Genomic DNA, 21,428 nt, shown 5'->3' on the forward strand with positions numbered 1-21,428 from the left:
AGAAAGCTACTCTGAAGAGAATGCTGACCAGTTTTTTGCATCTGCACAGAAGTCTATAAAAAAAGGGAAGATGTTAGACTTTGGTAATTTTTGGTGACAGCATAAAGGTGCAGTGAAAAGAATATACGGTTTTGGAGTCAGACCCATGTGGATCTAAACTGCGTCTCCCAGGAGTTGTTAACAAAGACACCCTGGACAGAATTTTCCCATCTTAAAAAAAAAAAAAAAAAAAAGAGGCAAAATCATATCTGCTTCACGTGGTTATTATAAGCTCAAAAACAAGACATAAAAATCACCTATCTCCTGTAGTATATACAGAGAAAAGTAGAGTTTGGGGAATCAGAGAGGTTAACTTTCATCACACCTTTACCAGTTACTGGCTGTGGGATCTCAAACTAGTAGGGTCCCTTAAGATCTGAGACCTGATTTTCTGATTTTTATGCTAAAAATGGCACTTGCCTTAGAGGAAGGATAGCTGTGGCATCTTAGCTGAGTACTGACACTTTGTAAATAACCAATAACTGTTAGTTCCCTTCCCTGTTACACAGGAGGCACTTGAAAGATGCTGGCTTCCTTTTGGTACCACATAAGTGATGTGATACCACACATCACTGTGTAATGTGATGTGATCAATTTACCACAAATTGATTAAAAAACAGGTTCACTAAGGGAGAAGCATAGAATAGGGGAGACTTGGACATCTATAGATGAGAGAATCCACCAGGCCTTGACTGGTTCAGATACGGACACCCACGGCCCTTCCATCATTAGAGTATTATAAGAGAGGCTCCTGTAGAAACTTAGAATATAATGTTTTCTAAATGTCTATAATAGGCATTAAATGTGAATCTTAACATAGTCACTCTCTTGCTTTAAAGTCTTAAAAGTCGAATCTTATTTTTAGAATAAAGTTAAAAATTCTTTACATGGCCTTACAGTACCTAGGTTGATGTGGGTCTTGCCTAATTCTCAAGACACTCTCCTTAACTGCTACGCTTAGTCCTACTTGACCCCTGACTGTTCTTCGAGTGCACCGAGCCCTTTCCTACCTCCCCCTTTGCCTGTACTGTTCCCTCTGCCTGGGGTTCTTACTTGGCCTTGTCAACTCTCACTCCTTTTTTCTACTTAAATGGGAACTTTTGTCAGACCTTTCTAACTCAGGTCCTCCTACAGTTCTCAGATAACCCCGTGTATCATAAAACACTCATCTAAATTTTAATTTAATAGGCATTTCTATAATTATTTGTTTAGCATCTCTCTTGAGCCCATGAAATTACAGACCTAATGAGAGCAATGCCTGTGTCTATTGTTGCAATCAGTGCTCAAGTGTACACTCACAGAACAAAGACACTAATGTTACGGTCACACAATGTTAATCAAGGAGCTGTTTCTTCAGCTATTGTATGTGAAAATGTTTTTATTCTATAAAAGAAAAGATTTAGTTCTGTTTTATAGCAGAGCATGTAATTTCCAGCCTAATTATTCAGCTCTTATTCCAATACAGTTGCATACACACACTGGTTAATTAATTTCCCTTTTATACTGAGGCATAAACCTGTAAGCTAACATCTAAGTCACAGAATGACCTTAGCTATAGTGTAGAGCAGGGTTGCTCTGCCTTAATGCTACTGATATTCAGGCCACATAATTTTTTGTTGAGGAGGCTATCATGTACAATGTACAATGCATCATGTACAGTGTAGCATTCCTGGTTTCTACCTATCAGATACCAATAGCACCTACTCCCCAGCTGTAAGAACTAAAAGTATCTCTAGATATTGCCAATTATTTCCTTGAGAACAAAATTATCCCCTGGTTGAGTACCACTGGTGCAGAGTATCTGTATTAAAACACAGTCTTCGCTCTGATGAGTTGCAAACCTATGTGGGTGGTGTTAATACAGGCATACAAGAATAACTGAGACACATAAAAAAATGCTATTAGACTTAAAAAAGAATCTCTCCTTTTCCAAGGAGTTAGCATTTCATTATGTATTATCTCACGCTAATTTACCATGGCTATGTCAATTCTTAATCAACATTATAAACTGCTTAATAAAAGCAGTAATACCTTGCACAGCACCCCACCACAGAGCCCTGGGGAACATTCACAACCATCAGCACTTTGATTATTATTATGCCAGAAGAAAAAGTGAACACCACACCAGGCTTTCAGGAGAGGCAAGTGTCGAGCATTCAGAAAAGGTTTAGAGTAAACTTTCAGCATTATGCAAGACTGTGTTCACATTTCATTGGGCAAACACAGAAGACTGAAACACTGAGGAAATTACAGTTTTTCAGTCTTTTCAGATCAATGAAAGATGAAATAGAATTGTTTTGTTTTTTTTGGAGGGGAAGAAAATTCTAAAGATTCTAGAAACATTATTGACCTGAAGAGTAAAACAGTTTTTACTGCTAAAAATTGCAATACAGGGCTTCCCTGGTGGCGCAGTGGTTGAGAGTCCGCCTGCCGATGCAGGGGACACGGGTTCGTGCCCCGGTCCGGGAAGATCCCACATGCCGCGGAGTGGCTGGGCCCATGAGCCATGGCCGCTGAGCTTGCACGTCCGGAGCCTGTGCTCCGCAACGAGAGACGCCACAACAGTGAGAGGCCCACGTACCGCAAAAAAAAAAAAAAAAAAAAAAAAAAATGCAATACAAAGTAATCATTAGTTCTTGCTCTAAATGACTTTCTGTTAGAAGGGCTGTGTCTTCTCTCCTACTTACTGTTCACCATCCTGTTCCAATGTCACCTCCCCTGTGAACTTTTCCATATACTCTGTGCTCCAAAGAGGACAGGCCTAGTCAGAAGGTAGAGTGAATATCTGTTCACCTAGTTTTCACTCTGCTCTGGTAAATCCCTTCAGGCAAGGCCTGTGTTTATAACTATATTGCACAGTACTGAGAATTTCGGAGGAACTCCAAAATATCTGTGTAACAAGTGAATGAATGAGTAAATGAGCAATGAAATATACACGGTTTATGTTAAGCACATGCTAGTTTGGGTATGCCTCAGACTTAACTGGAGGATGATGATTTGTTATAGATCATAATGATTAAACTCCCTTGATGTTTGTGTAACTTCTTTCTGGAAACGTAGCACCTAAGCTCTTAGTAACAGACATTCCTGCAATCCCAGAGAGGAGCTGCAAAGTGAACGTGCGGGTATCACACATTATAATGCATTTCAATGTACATTATACATCATAATAATTACATAATTGTATTCACTCCACTCCAACCAGACAATGAGACCAGCAATAACTGAGTCAACTCTATCTGTAAACTCACGTCCAGCTAATTAAATGGTGCAGACCTGACTGATGTATCTGTGTGGCATCAAATCATATAAAGTCATTGTTTGATTATGTCACAGGGCTGCCATTGGTTGTTTAAAACCCGCAAATAAATATTTATCACAATTCTGTCAAAGAAGATGATGATTTTACTTGGATGGGGTGAAAAGGCCCAGAATAATCAGATGACTTGATACAAATATGACATAATCATAAACCCACCAGTAGCACCTACCAGCAACTAGAAGGAAGGGGAAAGTACCTCTTCTTAGAAGCTCATGGAAGTACAAGAGAGAAAAATGCATGCTTTTGGACACACACCCTATGTCTGGACCAGCCATATTTGTTCATTCACCATATATTCTGGTTTTAAAAGGGACTTACTCTCCTCGATTAAGTACCTATATAGGGACAAAAATATGATTTTTACAAAATTCAAAACTCCCCCTCCAATACCCCTCCAATGTATACCCAAGAAATTGATACTAATAATACCATTATAGCTACATGATGAAAAATGTCTACGTACATTAGTGCAGATTTGGGTTGCTATTATTTATCATTAACTCTCATTTACACATGCTAATAGGTGAAGCAATTTGGGGCATATGAAATAACAGATTATCAAAACTCATTTTTAACTGGTTCTGGAAAGCATGCTTCCTTTACTTTTCCCACAGTAAGTTTACACTATTAATTGTCCAGTTACAATTAAAACTTATTCACGTATCCAAGAGTATTCTAGGTGCCTGAGGTAAATAAATAAAGAGAATTATCATTTTGCTACAGCTTGCTCCTGGAGATATTAAATGCTTCAGGGAATAAGAAGAAAAGAGTATTTCCTGAGAGCTTAGCATGCCAAGTGCTGGTTAAATGCTTTTTAATATGCTGTCATTTTACCCACATTACCCTGTAAGATAGATATTACTATCTTCATGTCATAAATGCAAAAACTGAGGCTCAAAATGCTAAGCTTACCCAAAGTCACACAATGACCAAAACATGTTATTACTCAAACTGCTAAGGGGACTGTGATATCCATCTTGAATAGAAAGAAATATTGTATCCTTTTTGTGTATCTTTTTATCCAAAGATAAAACTGGTAGAAACCCAACGAAAAGATTTGCCCCAGCAGACTTTCTCTCATCCACACTAAATAAGAATGTTGCATGGGGGGTAAATAGATGTTCCCAGACCACTGATTCTGCTACACAGTAGGTTTAATAATCAAATGCAAAGTGCAGAAATCATGCATTTTATTGCACAAAAGACAGTCGCTGGAGTTATTTTAAAAACCTCTAACTGAAATATGGTATATTCTGAGAGTATTCTTTCAGAAATATATTGACTACCACAGTATTTTAAATTTACAGATGTTAAAGCATGATACCAAATATATACAGGATTAAGAAGATGATGGCTATTTATAGCAGTTAATCAAAGCTAAACTACATGTTGCAGAATCATATAATTGGAATTATAGACAATTTATTTTTGCTTTGAGAAAGGACACAACCCACTCACTGGAAAGGTCCTTAATAAATCTGAGCTTTATTCTCATCGGTCCCCTTCAGCCCAAGTTACTCATCTTGTTGCTGAAAATATACTCCCAGGTGTCAAAATTTTAGTATCTATCAACCATCTCTCTGTATCCTGGGCTTTGCTTTGAAAAAGCTTGGCTGATAAACAGATAAATCTGTCTTTCTGTGTGCATGTTTATATTTCCAGTACCTGCTTGAGCTGAAAACCAGACAGTGACAATGAATTAGGGCTATGAATGCAGCACTTTTACTAAGTGAACAAAAGAGCACGGGCTCAACATAATAAATATGAGAGTCCCTGAAGTTGTTAGAATCAACAGAAATTAGTTTTTAATTCCAGCACTGCTACAAACCAGAGCGTCCTTATGCAAGTTGTCTCACTACACTGAGGTTTGTTTTGTTCAGGTCTCAAATAAGAACTTAGGATATTCTCTTACATTCTGAAAAATCCACCAATTGTGGATGCAAATATATATATATATATATATATATATATATATATATATATATCCTAATGTTTTTGTTACTTGAAGCATGATCCCTAGACCAGCAGTATCTAGATCACCTGGGAATTTGGTAGAAATTAGTTTCAGGCCCTACCCAGGCTTACTGGAAAAGCATCTGCATTTTTAACAAGATTCCAAAGTGATCTGTAGGCACATTTTAGTTTGAAACGTACTGGCCTAGACATCAAGTTGTAATAATAAACAGGCACCATGTCATCTAGTCTACATAAATCTGATTGTGTTGACAGTATTGGAATTTTTAGTACAAATGTGAAAATCATTGAGGGTACTAAAATATCTCTTGTAGAAATTAACTCTTCAGATTTTAACAGCTAGATATCACAAAAAAGACCTCTCAACCCAAGGACAGGATCTACAACCTCCCCTAACTGCTGTGGCTGAGACGTCCAATACTATGTTGAATAAATGTAGTGAGAATATCCTTGTCTTGTTCCTTATCACAAAGGAAGAGCTTTCAGTTTTTCACCACTGAGAATGATGTTGGCTGTAGGTTTTTCATATACAGCCTTTATTATGTTGAGGTACTCCCTCTATACACACTTTCTTGAGTATTTATCATAAATGGATGCTGAATTGTGACAGATGTTTTTCCTGCATTTACTGAGATGATCATATGATTTTTACCCTTTGTTTTGTTAAGGTGATGCATCACATTTATTGATTCGTGAGTGGTGAACCATGCTTGCATCCCTGGAATAAATCCCACTTGATCATGCTATATTATTCTTTTAATGTGTTGTTGGATTTGTTTGCTAATACTTCTGTGAGGATTTCTGCATCTATGTTCATCAAGAATACTGGCCTGTAATTTTCTCTTCTTTTACGGTGTCCTTGTCTGGTTTTGGTATTGGCGTAATGCTGGCTCCATAAAATGTGTTTGGTAGGCTTTCCCCCTCTTTGATTTTTTGGAAGAGTTTGAGAAGTATAGGTATTAAATCTTCCTTGAATGTTTTGTAGAATTTGCCAATAAAGCCGTCTGGCCCTGGGCTTTTGTTTTTGGGAGACTTTTATTACTGTTTCAATCTCCTTACTAGTAATCAGTCTATTCAGATTTTCTATTTCTTCATGATTCAGTCTTGGAAGATTGTACATTTCAAGGAATTAATTCGGTTCTTCTAGGTTGTCCAATTTGTTGGGGTATAATTATTCATAGTAGTCTCTTGTGAGTCTTTGTATTTCTGTAGTAACACTTTTAACCTCTCCTTTCATCTCTAATTTTCTCATTACTATTAGTTAGTCTAGATAAAGGTTTGTCAATTTTGTTTATCTTTTCCAAAATGCCATTCCAAAATGGCACCCACCAGCATTGGTATTAACAAGGTAATTCGAGACCACATAAATGGCTCCCAGCAGTGACTGTGTCCCCAAAGAGTATTGCACCTGGTTCCTTCCTCCCTGGCAGATGCTTCAAGATTAGTAGGTGGGTCCCTTTTACACATAATCCATGCACATGATTTTATTCATTATTTCTTTGTGTTTGTAGGTGGGCATTGGTCTACAGTAGCCAAGTCCATGATGTTTTCAAAACTGGAAGTCTGTAGCATCAACTTTCTAATCTGTTAGAAATGGTGCTCTAACTATATTATCCACAATGATCTCACAACTCTATGACATATCTCTCTATGAATTACTGGGAAGAAGAACTAGACTGAAAAGACCAGTCTCCTGTCTTTTTTCCACTTTGTTATTAACCAATTGTGTGATGTTAGAGAAATCATTAAATATTGTTGGGCTTAAGTTTCCCAGTCTATAAAGTTAGAAGTTGGGAATCAATGCCTCAAGTAAATGGATCCTCTTCTCTACAATAAGCAACTTTAGAACTGGCAAGTTTTTTGGAAAGACCCTACTTCATTCCCAATATTCTAACATTTAATTATTCAATTATTTCTAATAGAATTTTTTTAACATACATTACTGAAAAGATTACATCTTAAGCCCACTTGGTTTGTGATACTTTATACGTGTGTGAAGAACCATCATGACTTTTTAAACCTATGGATTGAATGAAATTACAATTGCTATTATAAGGGTCTCAAGAGGTAATATGAATATAAAGTGTTTGTTGATTGTCATAAGACACTTTTTCAAGAGGCCTTCTGAAGTAGCATGCCTTATTATTTCATCATATGGAAAAAAGAATTGGGGTACATTTTTAGCTAGTCATGTTTAAAATAAGACATATGGTAGCTTGTCAAAATTTCAAAACAAAGTCTTGAATTTAGTATATTCAGTGCAGAATCACCCTTCTAACTACATGTGTAATCAAAGAATGTAAACTTCATAGACCACCCAAAACACAGTGTAATTCCCTTTAGAGTATCCTCTTTAAAAGTCATGTCCAAACCACTCCCAGGATTTGAACATAGAAGTCGAAGATATCCTAACAGATATTACCCAAAAGCTAATGATTTGCTGTCAGTTCTGTCTTAAGCACATATATTTTAAGGAAAAAATAAAGATATATCTGCCTGAAGATTGTACAGAAAATTTATTAAAAATCCAGGCTTCAGGAGACCGATGGACTATATGCAAACTATTAGCATAGCTCTGATTTTGCAAGCACACGACTTGGATAATGTTACCCCAGTGGAGATATTCAAGTACAAAGTGGAATAAGATCTCAGAGTGCTGATGGACCAATATTCTGAACTGAGTACATTGAAGCAAACAACCAGAAACAAGCCAGAGTAATATGAGAAGCTTAAACTTGGGGATCAGTGCAGGGAAAATGAAAGGAAACAACAGCCAACTTTATCTGAAAAGGATGAAATATCATACAACAGGAGGATGTTAACGTATCTCTGGTGAGTCTGCTGAGGGCAGGGCATGGAACAGTCAGAGCAATCTACTGTCCCCACTGAGATCTATTCTGAAGTGAGACAGGCACTTGTCTCAAAGGTCAACGACTGAATGTGCCCTATAGACGTGGTTGTGGTTATTTTACCTTTTAATCCACCTTTGAAATAAGAGATTAGAGATAAAATGAAAGCTAACTGGATCCTTGCTGGAAGAATGAAGCTTTTTAAAGGAAGCCGTAATTACAGCTGCCTTCAAGGTAGGTGGATGCCGAATTTTAGGGACGTGCAGGATTAACCGCATTGGTAAGAACAGAACCTAAGGTATCCCCAGCAGTGTTCTTAAGAGCTTGAAAACCAAGGATTTGGAGAGCAGGTGGTTGGACACAGCTGCTGAATAATCCTCTTAACCTCATCTGTATTCCACAGGAAGAAAAATAGCAGGAAAATAAAAACCTCCACCAAGTGGTTGATGGCAGTGAAATAGAAGGAGCATCAAAAGTATACAAGGGCAAATTTGTCCTAATGCTAATAATTTTGAAAAAAAAGACACAGGCAGTTGCTGTAGAGAGCTGTGTACAAGTATAAGATAAAGACGTAATAAGTATGGTTACATAAAAGATACAACAGGGCTTCCCTGGTGGCGCAGTGGTTGAGAGTCCGCCTGCCAATGCAGGGGACACGGGTTCGTGCCCCGGTCCGGGAGGATCCCACATGCCACGGAGCGGCTGGGCCCGTGAGCCATGGCCGCTGAGCCTGCGCGTCCGGAGCCTGTGCTCCACAACGGGAGAGGCCACAGCAGTGAGAGGCCTGCGTACCGCAAAAAAAAAAAAAAAAGATACAACAGAGTAGGATGTAGGATTCTAGGGGTGGTCCTGTCTTCAAGGGACATCTAAAGCTATTATTCACTGAGGGTCTAAATCCCTCTTAATGTCTCTTTATTAATTTTTTTGCCCAGGAAATAGCTAGAAATGAATAGCTCTCAGTCAATATTTAATTGATGCTTATAAATTAAATTTAATCAGGAACTAATCTAGATGTCTCACTATCCAAGGAAAATTTAAGCAAAGCCAATGCAACAAAGGAAAATGAGAAGCAAAGCAGGCAACAGGCACCAGACTTTGTGAGAGATATAAAACTTTACTATATTAAGCAACTAATATTCCTGATTATTATAGTAGAGCCTAAGTAATCCTGATCAACACAGCCCCTGCTCCCCACAAAGCATGAAATAAAAATTGTTTCGGTGTAATGTAATGGTTCTATGTCTTAGTAATTCTTTATTTTTAAAAGTCCCTATATTGAGTTTACCTGAAACATATTGACTATTGAAGCTCAAGTTCTGTTTATTGCATAGTTGGAGAACTGTATAGCATCACTCCTACCATGAATGTGAGATCATTTAACGTTCAAAGTAGGAAGAGGAAACTCCTAGAGCATAGTAAGTAAAAAAGAGTCCCAGGTAACATCCAGGCCAGAACTTTCATTTTACAGTTGAGAAAACTTAGGCTCAGAATTGTTAATGACTTGTCCAGATTCACACTCACACCAAACAGCAGTCCTGAAGTTCAGAGTTGTGCTTTGTCCACAATGATGGCGAGTCTTCCTCGTGTCAATGGTGAGAATTTACTTTCCCCAAAGTTTTTTTTTTCCCTCCCTCAAGTGAAGGAGGATGATCTTACTTCCCCTAAAGAACTGAATGACATTTAGTTGTGCTCAACAGAAATGGGAGAACACAGGGTCCTCACTTGATGATGATGATAACGGCTAATCGATTTTGAGCACATATGATGTGCCAGGCACTTTCCTAATCTTTATGAACACATTTTCATCTTCAAAATTTAAAAATCTAACCCAAAAGTAGGTTCTAACATTTTCTTCATTTTTTAAAATAAATAATCTTAAGTTTGGAGAGGTTAAATAAGTTTCCCAATATTTTACAGTAAATGTGTGGCAGAATTGGGATTCAAACTCAGATCCTTCTTGATTCCAGGACCAAGATTCATAATCACTGTTCATAGGTCTGCAGGTAACAGGTACTGAACGTTCTTGAACTTCAAGTGCGAATTAAGGAGTTACGCGCATAGGATTGAAGAAAGGCAGCCACCAGGGTGATGTCAGAGCAGTTTGTTGCACCCAAACTCTTACCTTCCACACGGTGGTAAAATACTAACCGGAACTTTGTGTATGAGAATCTGCCATGAGGAGGAGACAGTTGTGCTGAGCTGCTTTTGCGCAGCGCTGCAGACAGATCACACTTGGCTGTAAAGAAGCTGTTGATTGCTTACACGGTTTCCGTGGCATGCCAGTTCCTCTTGCCAGCCTGCTATTCCTTATCAAAGAGCCAGGAGTTCCAAGTGAGGTGAGAACCCCACTTGACAAGCAGACGTAAGCCATTTGGGGATAATACAAATTAAAAGGCTCCAAGATAGAAACAGAAGCATTAGCAGCAGGAAGTGTCTTGGGGATACACTGTGCCAGATTACATAGGGGAATTGGGAGAATAAGTGAGTCACAGCCTCCCAGTGGATAAACCATACTGTGTCAGTAGCTGGGCCGCCTCGGAAGAAAGCTGTATTAGCTACTTAAAGGTGCCAGCACTGATCTTAATGCCCTCAGACTAGCATCTGCTTAGCAACACCCTTGAATTATGCACAGGTTGCCCGTTTCTCAAGTAGCTTTAGCATTTGTCCTAACTTCTAACCTGTGAGTCTGGAATTCCAGCATACTGGAATTTTATCTATGTGTAATGGTAGGAATACAGAAATAAAAAGAATTAGAGAAGTTTTGCCTAGTATCTCCCAGTTATTCAGTCAATGACTTAAAACTACGATGTTGATTTCAAGGAGTCTTGGTTTTTAAAAAGAGACAGTATCCATTTGCTGTCATAGGGCTCATGTGGTCAATGTCCAGGCCAAGAAATCTCAGTTTTAAGAAAGAAGAGAACCCCTTAAAGCAGACCAAGCAAAAAGTTTACTGGAAGAATACAAGGAATCTCGGAAAACCTACTGCTACAAAGTACAGCTAGACCAAAATCACAACCAACAGGGCAGGTGCAAAGGTGCTACCCTTTCTCTATTTCTGGGACCATGTGGTCACTCAGCTCGCTCTCTCTCTCTCTCTCTCTGCCATGTTGTTTTATTTTCTCTTTTCACATCCTTCTTTCTGTGTTAGTATGTAGTCATAGTCAGTTTAAATAGCCCAAGATTAGCATGACCCACTGGTTCCCTTGCTCAGGTCTCATCTAGTCTCTGTGTCCTCATCAAAGTCCTCAAAGAGAAAAATCTCCTGCTCCTATCAGTTTGTGGTACAAGGAGACACCCGGACATCCTTTCAGCCTGTGCTGTGGCACTTGGATATTTCTAAGCGAAAGGGCTGCATACTCAGCAGACAACCCAAAGATTTCTTTTGTATTCAGCAGATTGCTTTGAATGTTCAGTTCTGATCTGACTCAAATTATAGCAAGGATGGGGCTTATCCCTGGTTACTGTATAATATGAGCACTTAACACCAGGGCAGCCACTTCTTCCCTGCCTTCTAAAACTCCCATCAGCAGTTGCCTGTATGTTTTTTACCTTGTTTCACTTAGTGCTTCTTGACTGCTAATCCTGTATAAAAGAAAATTCAATAGAAGATTCAGGGTTTCCATTTTCTATTGTTTAATCCATTTCCAGCTATTGGGAAAGGGAGTGGGAGAGGAGTTTCCATTAACTTATTACAGGCAAAGTATTTTACCATCTAGAGAGTTCAAGATGGTGGCATAGGAAGATCCTAAACTAACCTTCTTCCACAGACACAAGGAATCACCAGCTACAAATGGAATAATTCCCTCAGAAAGAGACCTGAAAGCTGGATGAAGAGCGTCTCCACAACAAAAGGTAAAAGGACAGCACTGAGACAGGTAGAAGAGGAAGCCATATGGGCTCACCAAGGAAAAACTCACATGCCAGCCACAGCAATCCACAGACAGGAGGGATTACAAAGGTGGGGTTATTTTCCTTGGAGAGTGAGAGATTCGAGCTCCACATCAAACACCCCAATGGCTAGATCCTGCACAACAGAGACGAGTCCCCAAAACCTCTGGGTTTTAAAACCAAAGGGGCATATGCTCACGAAAACTAAAAAGCTGCAGGGAACGGAAAACCTGCTTTATAAAAGGCTCGTGTGCAGAATCACTAAACACGAAAACCAGCACAAAAACACTGGATTGAAAAGTGCTTGGGCGGTAGGTGAAAGGAACCCACTTACTAATCTTGAAGCATCTGCCCGAGAGGCAGGTACCAGATGGGACACTCTTTGGAGACAAAGTCACTGCTGAGAGCCATTTATGTGATCTCAAGCCACCTCAAGACACAGTCTGGAATTTTGCTGTCTGCACCAGGTTCAATGTGCCCCCTGGAAGAAAATGAAACTCCAAGCCTTTGCCAAGCTTAAGTATATGATCTAAATGTATACTACTCATGAGGTGTAGGAAATTAACACTGGTCTGGGACACTTTACATCCCAGGACCTTGGTAAAAGCAAAAGCAAAAGCAAAACTAGTTCAGGGGTAAGTTTTCACAACACAGGGTCCACAGCATTCCCACAGAAAAAAAACATACCTAATGTGAGTTCACAATACAAAATGACAAAATATATGCGAGAAAGAAAAAGCTATCACAAAAATGAATCCGCTAGCACAGTAAAAAAAAAAAAAAATGCAATGTAAGCACTAGGAATAATAAAAGATCATGAACATGAATAGAAAATAAGAGTTTGGAAAGTGATAAAAAGGAATTGAACCCATAATAAAACAGCAGAACATTATAAAAGATACACAGAAGATAAACGAGATAAACCAAATAGAAGTTCAAGGAAAAAAAAATAATTGAAAATTTAAAAGCCAACAGACATTTGGTATTGCAATTAAATGCTTTTCACAAGTATTGTCCTTTATTTCCAAGCAAATGTTACCCTCTTTGTAGTCATCCATGGCCTTGTGACTTCTTTTGCCAATGAAATGTAAACAAAAGTGACATGTGTCCATCCTGGGAAAAAGCTTTCAGGCTTAGCTCATGATCCCACAGGTTCTCTGTATGTTGCCTCAGCATTTATGGAATCATTTCCTGACAATGACTAAATCAACATGGGTCCCTGAGTAAATAAAATGAGCAGAGCCCCCATGTTAACTTGCACTGGGTATGTAACCTGAGGGAGAAATAAACTTCTGCTGCTTCAGCCCATAGGACTTGAGAGTTGTTTGCTAGTGCAGCATCAACTTGCTATTTTGACTGATATAAAATGTTAAATAACAGAGTAGACAATGATGAAGAAAGGGTTTAAAACTTGGAGGAGGAATCTGAGGGATTTTCTCAAAAACCAAAATGGAAATGTAAAGAAGTAGAACATTTAAAAGGACAGCTAGGCATTATAGATAGGAGAAATAAATGGTCCAAAATATGTCTACTTAGATATGTAGAAAAGGACAATAGAAAACAAAATATTAAGAGTGTCAATATTCAAATAAAATGCTGAATGAGAATTTTCCAAAATTGAAAAAAAGAACATGCCTTCAGATTGAAAGTAAGACATCACATGAGAAAAACTAAAAATAAATGCATAATTGGACAAATCACTATGAAACTTCAGAACTCCAAACAGAGAAAATCTTAAAAGGAAACAGAAAGAAAAAGATCACATATACAAGATTATCAATTTGACTAACAGACGACTTCAAAATCTGCAGTAAATAAAGAGTAGAAAACAATAGAACAATATTTTCAAAGTACTGAGGGGAAAAATTTGTCAACTAGGAATTCCCAACCTAGTTTAATATTACTCAAAAATAATGGTAAAAGAATGACATTTAATGATAAACAAAGAATTTACCACTAAAAGAACTTGCTAAAAGAAATCTTTTGTGGGTGTGTTAAGTAAAAGGAACTTGAACACAAAAGAGCAGGATGCTGGAAACAAGGATGAAAAAATAAATAGGTAAATATATAGGGAAATCTATGTAAATGAAGCCTTAACTATATTAAATATAACAATTAGAATCACTAACTGAGAGAAAAATCAAGTTGAACTAAAATACTATGTGTACAACAAAAACTTGGAACTCTGAGTGGTACAATTAGAGTTAGAGAATTTTAGGTTTTATTTGAGAACATTGTTAAATTTGGCATTGTTAAGTTTAAAATTAAGGGAGCCTCCTACCAGCAGAAATAGAGTAAGAAATCTGAAATAATGGGAAGGAACAGTAGAATAAAAGAAAAATCAGTTGGTCTATTAGCATACAGTAAAGAAGAAATATGCAGAAACAAAAAAAAAAAACTCACACAAAATATGCCAACACAAAATAAGGTGGTAGGAAGAATGTAAAAATAGTTCAAGATTCAAAATAAGCGTGAACTTTTCAACTCTCTTGATAAATGAGAAAAAAATATTAGATGGAAAAAATACAGCTATATGCTACTAAAAGGAGACACACCTAAAATGACATATAAGGACTGAAAACAAAGTAGAAAAGGAACCCCTGGCAAAAATCAACTTAAATAAGGGAGGAATAGTAATCTGAACATGATATGAAATAAATATGATGTCAAAAAGCATTACTCTGAACAGAAAGAGGATCATACCCTAATATCAAAGGGTCAATTCATTAGGTGAAAAGAAGTCTGATGCCCTTTGGTGAGAAGCAGCCTACCCAGGGTCACATAACAAGCTAGTCTTGATGCAGAGCTATCAGCTGTGCTTCTTTATTGTTGTATCCTCTTCCTTTCCTCATAGCACCTAACACAATTAGTACTTTTTTACTTGTTTATTACCTGCCACGCCTATTAGGTATCAAACCCAGAATTTGAGGCTACATGTCTATTTTGTCACCATATTGCCAGGTCCTAAGGAAGATGCTGGTGTACATACTTGCTCCGAGAACAAATGATGCAGTCTCAGGCTATTCTGACCACTCACCATAGCATAATCCTTTCCATTATCCATAAGGGAAAGCATAAATCAGCCACTGGATCAAATGGAGCAATTCATACAGTCATTTTTTTCATAATGAAGATTAAACAATTCTGCTTAATGTTACAATTTATAGTATACTTCACTGAATAACTCAATTATCTTCTATATTCCCACAGTATGATTTTAATTTCAATTTCCAAAGCCAAAGCCAAAGGTAAAAGCATCTCTACCGTGTTCTAAAGGGAAAAAATCATAAATAATAAAAATGATGGACAATTGAATCATACATTTTAAGGCAGCAGTTTATCTTCTTATTGGCAACAGCCTGACTTGCATTCAGAAGCACATGCACAGACGGATTTTAATATAAGGCCACAGGGATGTGTTCTTAGTTCTAACATCACCTTCACGGTATGTTAATGCTCCTCTCTCAGCACAGGTAATGTTACCTCTGCCAGGGAAGGATCTGCCGACTACCAAGAGGGGCACAGGAAGCATAAAAATCATGTTTCTCTGTTAAATATTTCCCTGCTATATCAAAAGTCCGTGCGGGGCTGATTAAATTCATTAAGCACTAGCAGATATTCTAGCTGTTCTTTTCTTTCTGGCCCAGATGCCCGCCGCCGCCCCCCCCCAAAAAAAGCCAACTTCGGAACAGTTGACTCGCCAAAAATCTAGTTGAGTCGTCAAAAAATCTATAGCCTAATACTTACAAGCAAATAACACTAATTAAAATACATCAATTACATAATATTATAAATCAACTATACTTCAATTCAAATATATATATTTTTAAATATCTATATATATATGTGTGTATATAGATATAAATTATAGAGGAGCTGTTTTGTAACTGGCACCATGGTAAAAACTTGACATTTGTTCTTCCTAACTCTTACAATAACCCAACAAAATGGCTATTAGTACCTTTATCATTTGAAGAATGTGTGGCTTAGAGAAGTCGTAATTGATAAATTTTAAAAATGAACCCATCTCTGTCTGACCCCATCATTCATAACCATTGTATTAAATGATCAATTCTTACAATTAGAAATGTGACATGGTCTTTGGCTTTGGAGGACACAGCAGGACTTTTAGGAAGACACTGTATATTGATTTGAGTGACAACCCAAGGAACCTGCTTATTTTGTTACACTCCCTAGTCGCCATATCTGAAACAGAAATTTTGTCATCCTAAAACATGAATTTCATATTCTATTACTTTATTGAGATATAATTCATGTACCATAAAACGCACCATTCACTGCACAATTCAGTGTTTTTTAGTATATTCACAAGATCTTGTAACTATCTGATTCCAGAACATATTCATCACCCCAGAAAGGACCCTGTGGACCCATTAGCAGCCACTTCACATTATTCTCTGCCCTTAGTTCCTGGAAACCACTAAAATGCTTTCTGTGCCTATCGTTTTTCCTATTCTGGACATTTCATATACATGGAATCATACAGTACGTAGCCTGTTGTGTGTCTGGCTTATTTACCTAGCATAACATTTTCAAGGTTCATCCACGTTGTAGTATGTATGGATACTTAATTTCCCTTATCTATTTTAATTAACATCACCTAACAAAAGATGAAAATTCTTTGTACCAATCCAGAAAAAAAGAACTAACAATCTTCTTCCTTTTTCTCTGTGTGTATAGGTTAGGTGGAATTTTGTGGTTTTTACAAAGCAACTTTACATGATACAAGTCCATACACAGTATCACAGTCTCTATTTCTCCATTTTACAGATGGGAAGAAAGAGTCTTGGATAGATTAGTTTATCTGTTCAAGCATTTGAGAAGGAGATTAAGCACAGACTTCTGGACACGAAGCCAAAATTACTTTCACATAGTTGATAGATATATGTCAGCAAGAACTAAATGGCTCATCCAGCCACCGAACCTACGATCTTTCGTTCATGAGAGACAAACTCTTAGAAGCCAAGTTAAGCTACCACATACCATCAATTCAGGTGTCTGTGTAGGTGAGGACATTGAACTCAAGTGCCTGCCAGGGCCATATAGGTAGTAAATGATGGGGCATGATGAACTGAAGGTAGAGGAAGGCACCTGCTGCTCAGGTAAGCCCCCTGGCATCTGAGAATGCAGGCTCAGGGTAGAAAGATAATCTGATTCCTTCTAAGAGAATCTAGAAACCATCATTTCATGTGAAATCTAATTTTCAAGGGTTAGCAACAAGTTAAACTTTTTCTTTTTCAAATCAAAAGAAAAAAAGAGCAAACGCGTGAACCAAAATAACCCTGTTTTGCGGCTGTTCTGTTCCACAGGCTACTGCTTTTACAGAAAACAAAAAAGCCAGGGCACCGGAGGGTGTCAGAGCCCTCCTTAAGACGGGGCCAAAGGAGGATCAGGAAAATTTGAGTGAAGGTGACCTCCTGCCTTTCAATATTAATTCCAAAAATGTCCAACAAATTAAACCTTTAAAGACAGAAGAACTGGAGCAGAAAAGATGTCCAGAAAAGAATCCTTCATTCTTTCCATTAATAATTACTAATGACATTCTTTCTGCATGTACTGCTAGGTTCTAGGAATACCATACTGTACAAGAAGATGTAATCACTGGCTTCAGAGTCTACGGTGGGAGAGTAAGATAATCAGGCAAGTAATTGCAGTACACTGTGATTATCATATTGTTTACATCAATGTTAGCAGCAGAGGGAAGCCTAATTCAGGCAAAGGAAAACATAGAAGCCTTCCTGGAAGAAGGAGTTGATCACACAAAGATAGGAGAAGTAAGCAGGAGGAGGAAAATCGACTATTCCTGGAGGAAGGGACAGAATGAGCAAAAGCAAGAGAAAAGATGGCATATTTTAACAATTTAAAGAAATTCAGAACCTATTTTGGAAAGCGTGGGGTGGGGGAAAGAAAGAAAGGTAGAGAGGTAAGCAAGAGCCTAATAATGTAGAATCTTTTGAAACCATGTTAAATGGCTGGAATTGAACCAAGGAAAATAGGGAACAGTGGCAGATTTACAGGTGGTTTTGGTAGTTGGATTAGCTTTAGAATTGTGACTTAAGAAGATCAATCCTATTGCCTTGTGTGGGATGGATTATAGCTTAACAAGTCTGAGGAGGTAAAGACAGAAGTTCACAGCAAGTTTGAAAACACTCAGAATATCTTGGAATAAAGCCAGCACCATGAGAAGAAGCCTGGCTCCTACTGGAGGACTGGCGACCATAGAGAGCAAGTCTCCCCCAGCTAACCTACAGACTGATCCAGGACACACAAACGCACCCAGCAAGACTGGGGGAATCTTGTTTCGGATCAGAAGACCTAAGTAGCTGACCTGACAGACTTGTGAGAAATAATAAATAGTTACCGTTTTTAGCCACTGAATTTTTGGGTGGTTTTTTATGGATTAATAGCTAATTGTTAAAGGATACCTTACTCCAACTTGGCTTATGAAAATCATCTGAGAAATCAAGTGACATTAAAATTTTTTCTACATATTTTTTCAATAGAGGGTGTTAAGAAAATTCCCTGAGAGTCAAAAGCATGCACTGATATTTACACATTGCCATCAATCCTTATGGTGAATGGCTGAATATTTTGATTATATTGTTTGGGAGACAACTGGGCCATCTGGAGATAATTATTGCATCTTTTAAAGTAAGTGAGCATTTTATTTTGTGTATAACAATGCAATGAGATCTTCCTCTACCACCACCCTCCAGGTTAGTATTTTTCCCCATTTATGTCTAGTTAACCATAGTTAACTTCACGATCACTCTTGTTTCTTTTAAGGGCCAGGTACTATTATGGATGAACTATGTCCCCCAAAAACATATGCTGAAATCCTAAACCCCATAACAGTGAATGTGACCTTATTTGGAAAAAGGGTCTTCGCAGATATAATCAAGTTAAGATGAGGTCATATTGGACTAGGGTGGGCCTTGATGTAAGGACTGGTGTCCTTACAAGAAGAGGGAAATTTGGACACAGACACACACAGGGGAGGAGGCCATGTGAAGACAGAGATTTATTTGAGTGATGCAACTACAACCCAGGGAACACGAAAAATTGTTGGCAACTTCCAGAAGATGGAAGAAGCAAGGAAGGATTTCTCCTATAGAGCTCTCAGAGAAACTACAGCCCAGCCTACCCTTTGATTTCAGACTTCTTCCCTACTCAACATAAGAAAATATATTTCCATTGTTTTAACTCACCCAGGTCATGGTACTTTGTTACAGGAGTCTTAGGAAACTAAAACAGTAACAGTTTTATTTTTTTAGACCTGTATGTTTCATAAACGAAAAAATTGCGTGCACTATAGACAGTAAGTTACAACAGTCATGTTTTACCCCTAAAAGACTTCAATTTTAGGATCTAGTTAACTTAGTATTTTGAAGATTTAACTGAAAACGTCTTATCTGTAAACCATGGGCAAAAATGCAACAACCTTCATTTTATTCCCAGGACTCTCTCCAAACTTCTCTCTGAAGTTTTTGAATTATCAAATTAATCTGAACCACCAAAAATCTGCCTCAAGTATCTTCTCCAGAAAGGACCCAGAAAGGTCTCAACTTCCTATTTTCAAGGCTTAAATTTATATGACTTCACTACCTTCATTAACTTCAACCCTAGGAAAAACATCAAAAATGATCTCATGCTTTCACTCTCTAAGGAAAGGATCTCAATGTTTCCATAGTAACTAAGGATGCTAATCAAAGGTGAAATGAATGTAAGAAAAAATCTTCCCTGTGGGAAGCTTACCATTTAGGGTAGTTCCTGGGGCCACATGCTGTGGAGTTACTATATGTCAACAATTCCTAGAATAAAAAAAACAAAAAATATACAAATAAATACATTTTTCAAGGATCAATATTCTTATACGTAGCTGATGCTTAATTATTCCCATTCTAAACTTAAACTAGAAGGAAATAAAAATTAAATACAGTTGGTGTGGATTTCCAGCTTGGTAAAATCGCCTAGATTAGGAGCCTAGATTAGGAGGTTGGGTTTTTTTCTTTGCTTTGTGTCTCACTAGCTGTGTGCACTTTCTGGGTTTTTTGCTTGTTTGTTTGTTTTTTTACCTCATATATTTTTAAACTTTTTAAATTTATTTTTATTGAAGTAACCTTAATTATTAACATTATATGTTTCATATGTACATTATATTTCTACTTTTGTATACCCTACCAAAAAAGTGTGCTCACCAACAAAAGTTTATTTTCCATCTGTCACCCTTTAACCATTTTGCCCTCCCCATGTCCCCCTTCCCATCTGGTAACCAACTTAAAAAGACACATGCGCCCCTATGTTCATTGCGGCATTATTTTAAATGGCCAAGATATGCAAACAACTTAAGTGCCCATGAACAGATAAATGGATAAAAAAAGATTCACATACAATGAAATACTACTCAGCCATTACAAAAGGTGAAATCTTGCCACCTGCAATAACATGGATGGACCTGGAGGGTACTATGCTAAGTGAAATGAGTTAGAGGGAGGAAGACAAATACTGTATGACTTCTCTCATACTTTACATATAGGATATAAAAAACTAATAAACAAGAGAAACAAAGTAAATGAACAAACCAAATCAAACTAGCTGTGTGACTTGCCATGTGACTACTGACAAGTCAGTTCACCACTCTATCCCTTCTTTGTTAGTTTACCAGCTCTTGGAGCCTATGACATTCTATGGTATTCAAATTCACTAAGAGCGACCATTTCCTAACAAAATATGTTACAAACTGATTTAAATAACGAAAAGGTAAGCAATGAACTAGAAGGCATCCTATTGTTTTTGTTAGTTTTATAAATATGTAAAATGAAGGTAACAAAAACAAAAAACTCTTCCAATAAATATGGCATTATATCTTCTCTTAAATCCACCAAGTTAAACTTTAATTGCAAAATAATTTTCTACCTGGGAGTACTCTTCCTTGAAGTAATACTTTTTCTAAGGAAAATATATACATGATATTACTAAGAGTAAATGTATATACTCGTAGCTTCATGTTTATGTATATGTGTGTAACTGCTAACCAAGCTTCTACTGTGGTTAACCTTACTTCTGAGTAAATGATTGTCTTTTAATATTTTATAACTGAAAATATCATTTTATGTATACATATATATATAAATTAGCCACTCAAAAATATATTTAACTATAATATTCTCATCTAATTTACATTGAAACATAGCATATTTGACTGGGATAGAAATATAGTATTTTCTTGACTAGCCATAAATACCTTATCACTTCTTAATCTTATGCTATCCCCTGCTGGGTACCATAATAGTTCATCACTTTATTAAGTACCTAACTACCTTTACTTTCAGGTT

The 21,428-nt window shown here is 37.4% G+C and overlaps 1 protein-coding gene across 3 annotated transcripts in view; it reads right to left on the reverse strand.

Annotated features, from left to right (window-relative positions):
- The window catches only part of CNTN4 (contactin 4), a 966,359-nt gene that overhangs the window by 702,934 nt on the left and 241,997 nt on the right, over positions 1 to 21,428 (reverse strand). For all 3 annotated transcript variants that reach the window (XM_033437184.2, XM_004274769.3, XM_049715562.1), the window contains exon 3: positions 19,849 to 19,904. The gene's annotated coding sequence lies outside the window, so the exon portion shown is untranslated. The remainder of the gene's footprint in view (positions 1 to 19,848; positions 19,905 to 21,428) is intronic.

The sequence above is a fragment of the Orcinus orca genome, chromosome 10 (genome assembly GCF_937001465.1).
Source record: "Orcinus orca chromosome 10, mOrcOrc1.1, whole genome shotgun sequence".
Taxonomy (NCBI): domain Eukaryota; kingdom Metazoa; phylum Chordata; class Mammalia; order Artiodactyla; family Delphinidae; genus Orcinus; species Orcinus orca.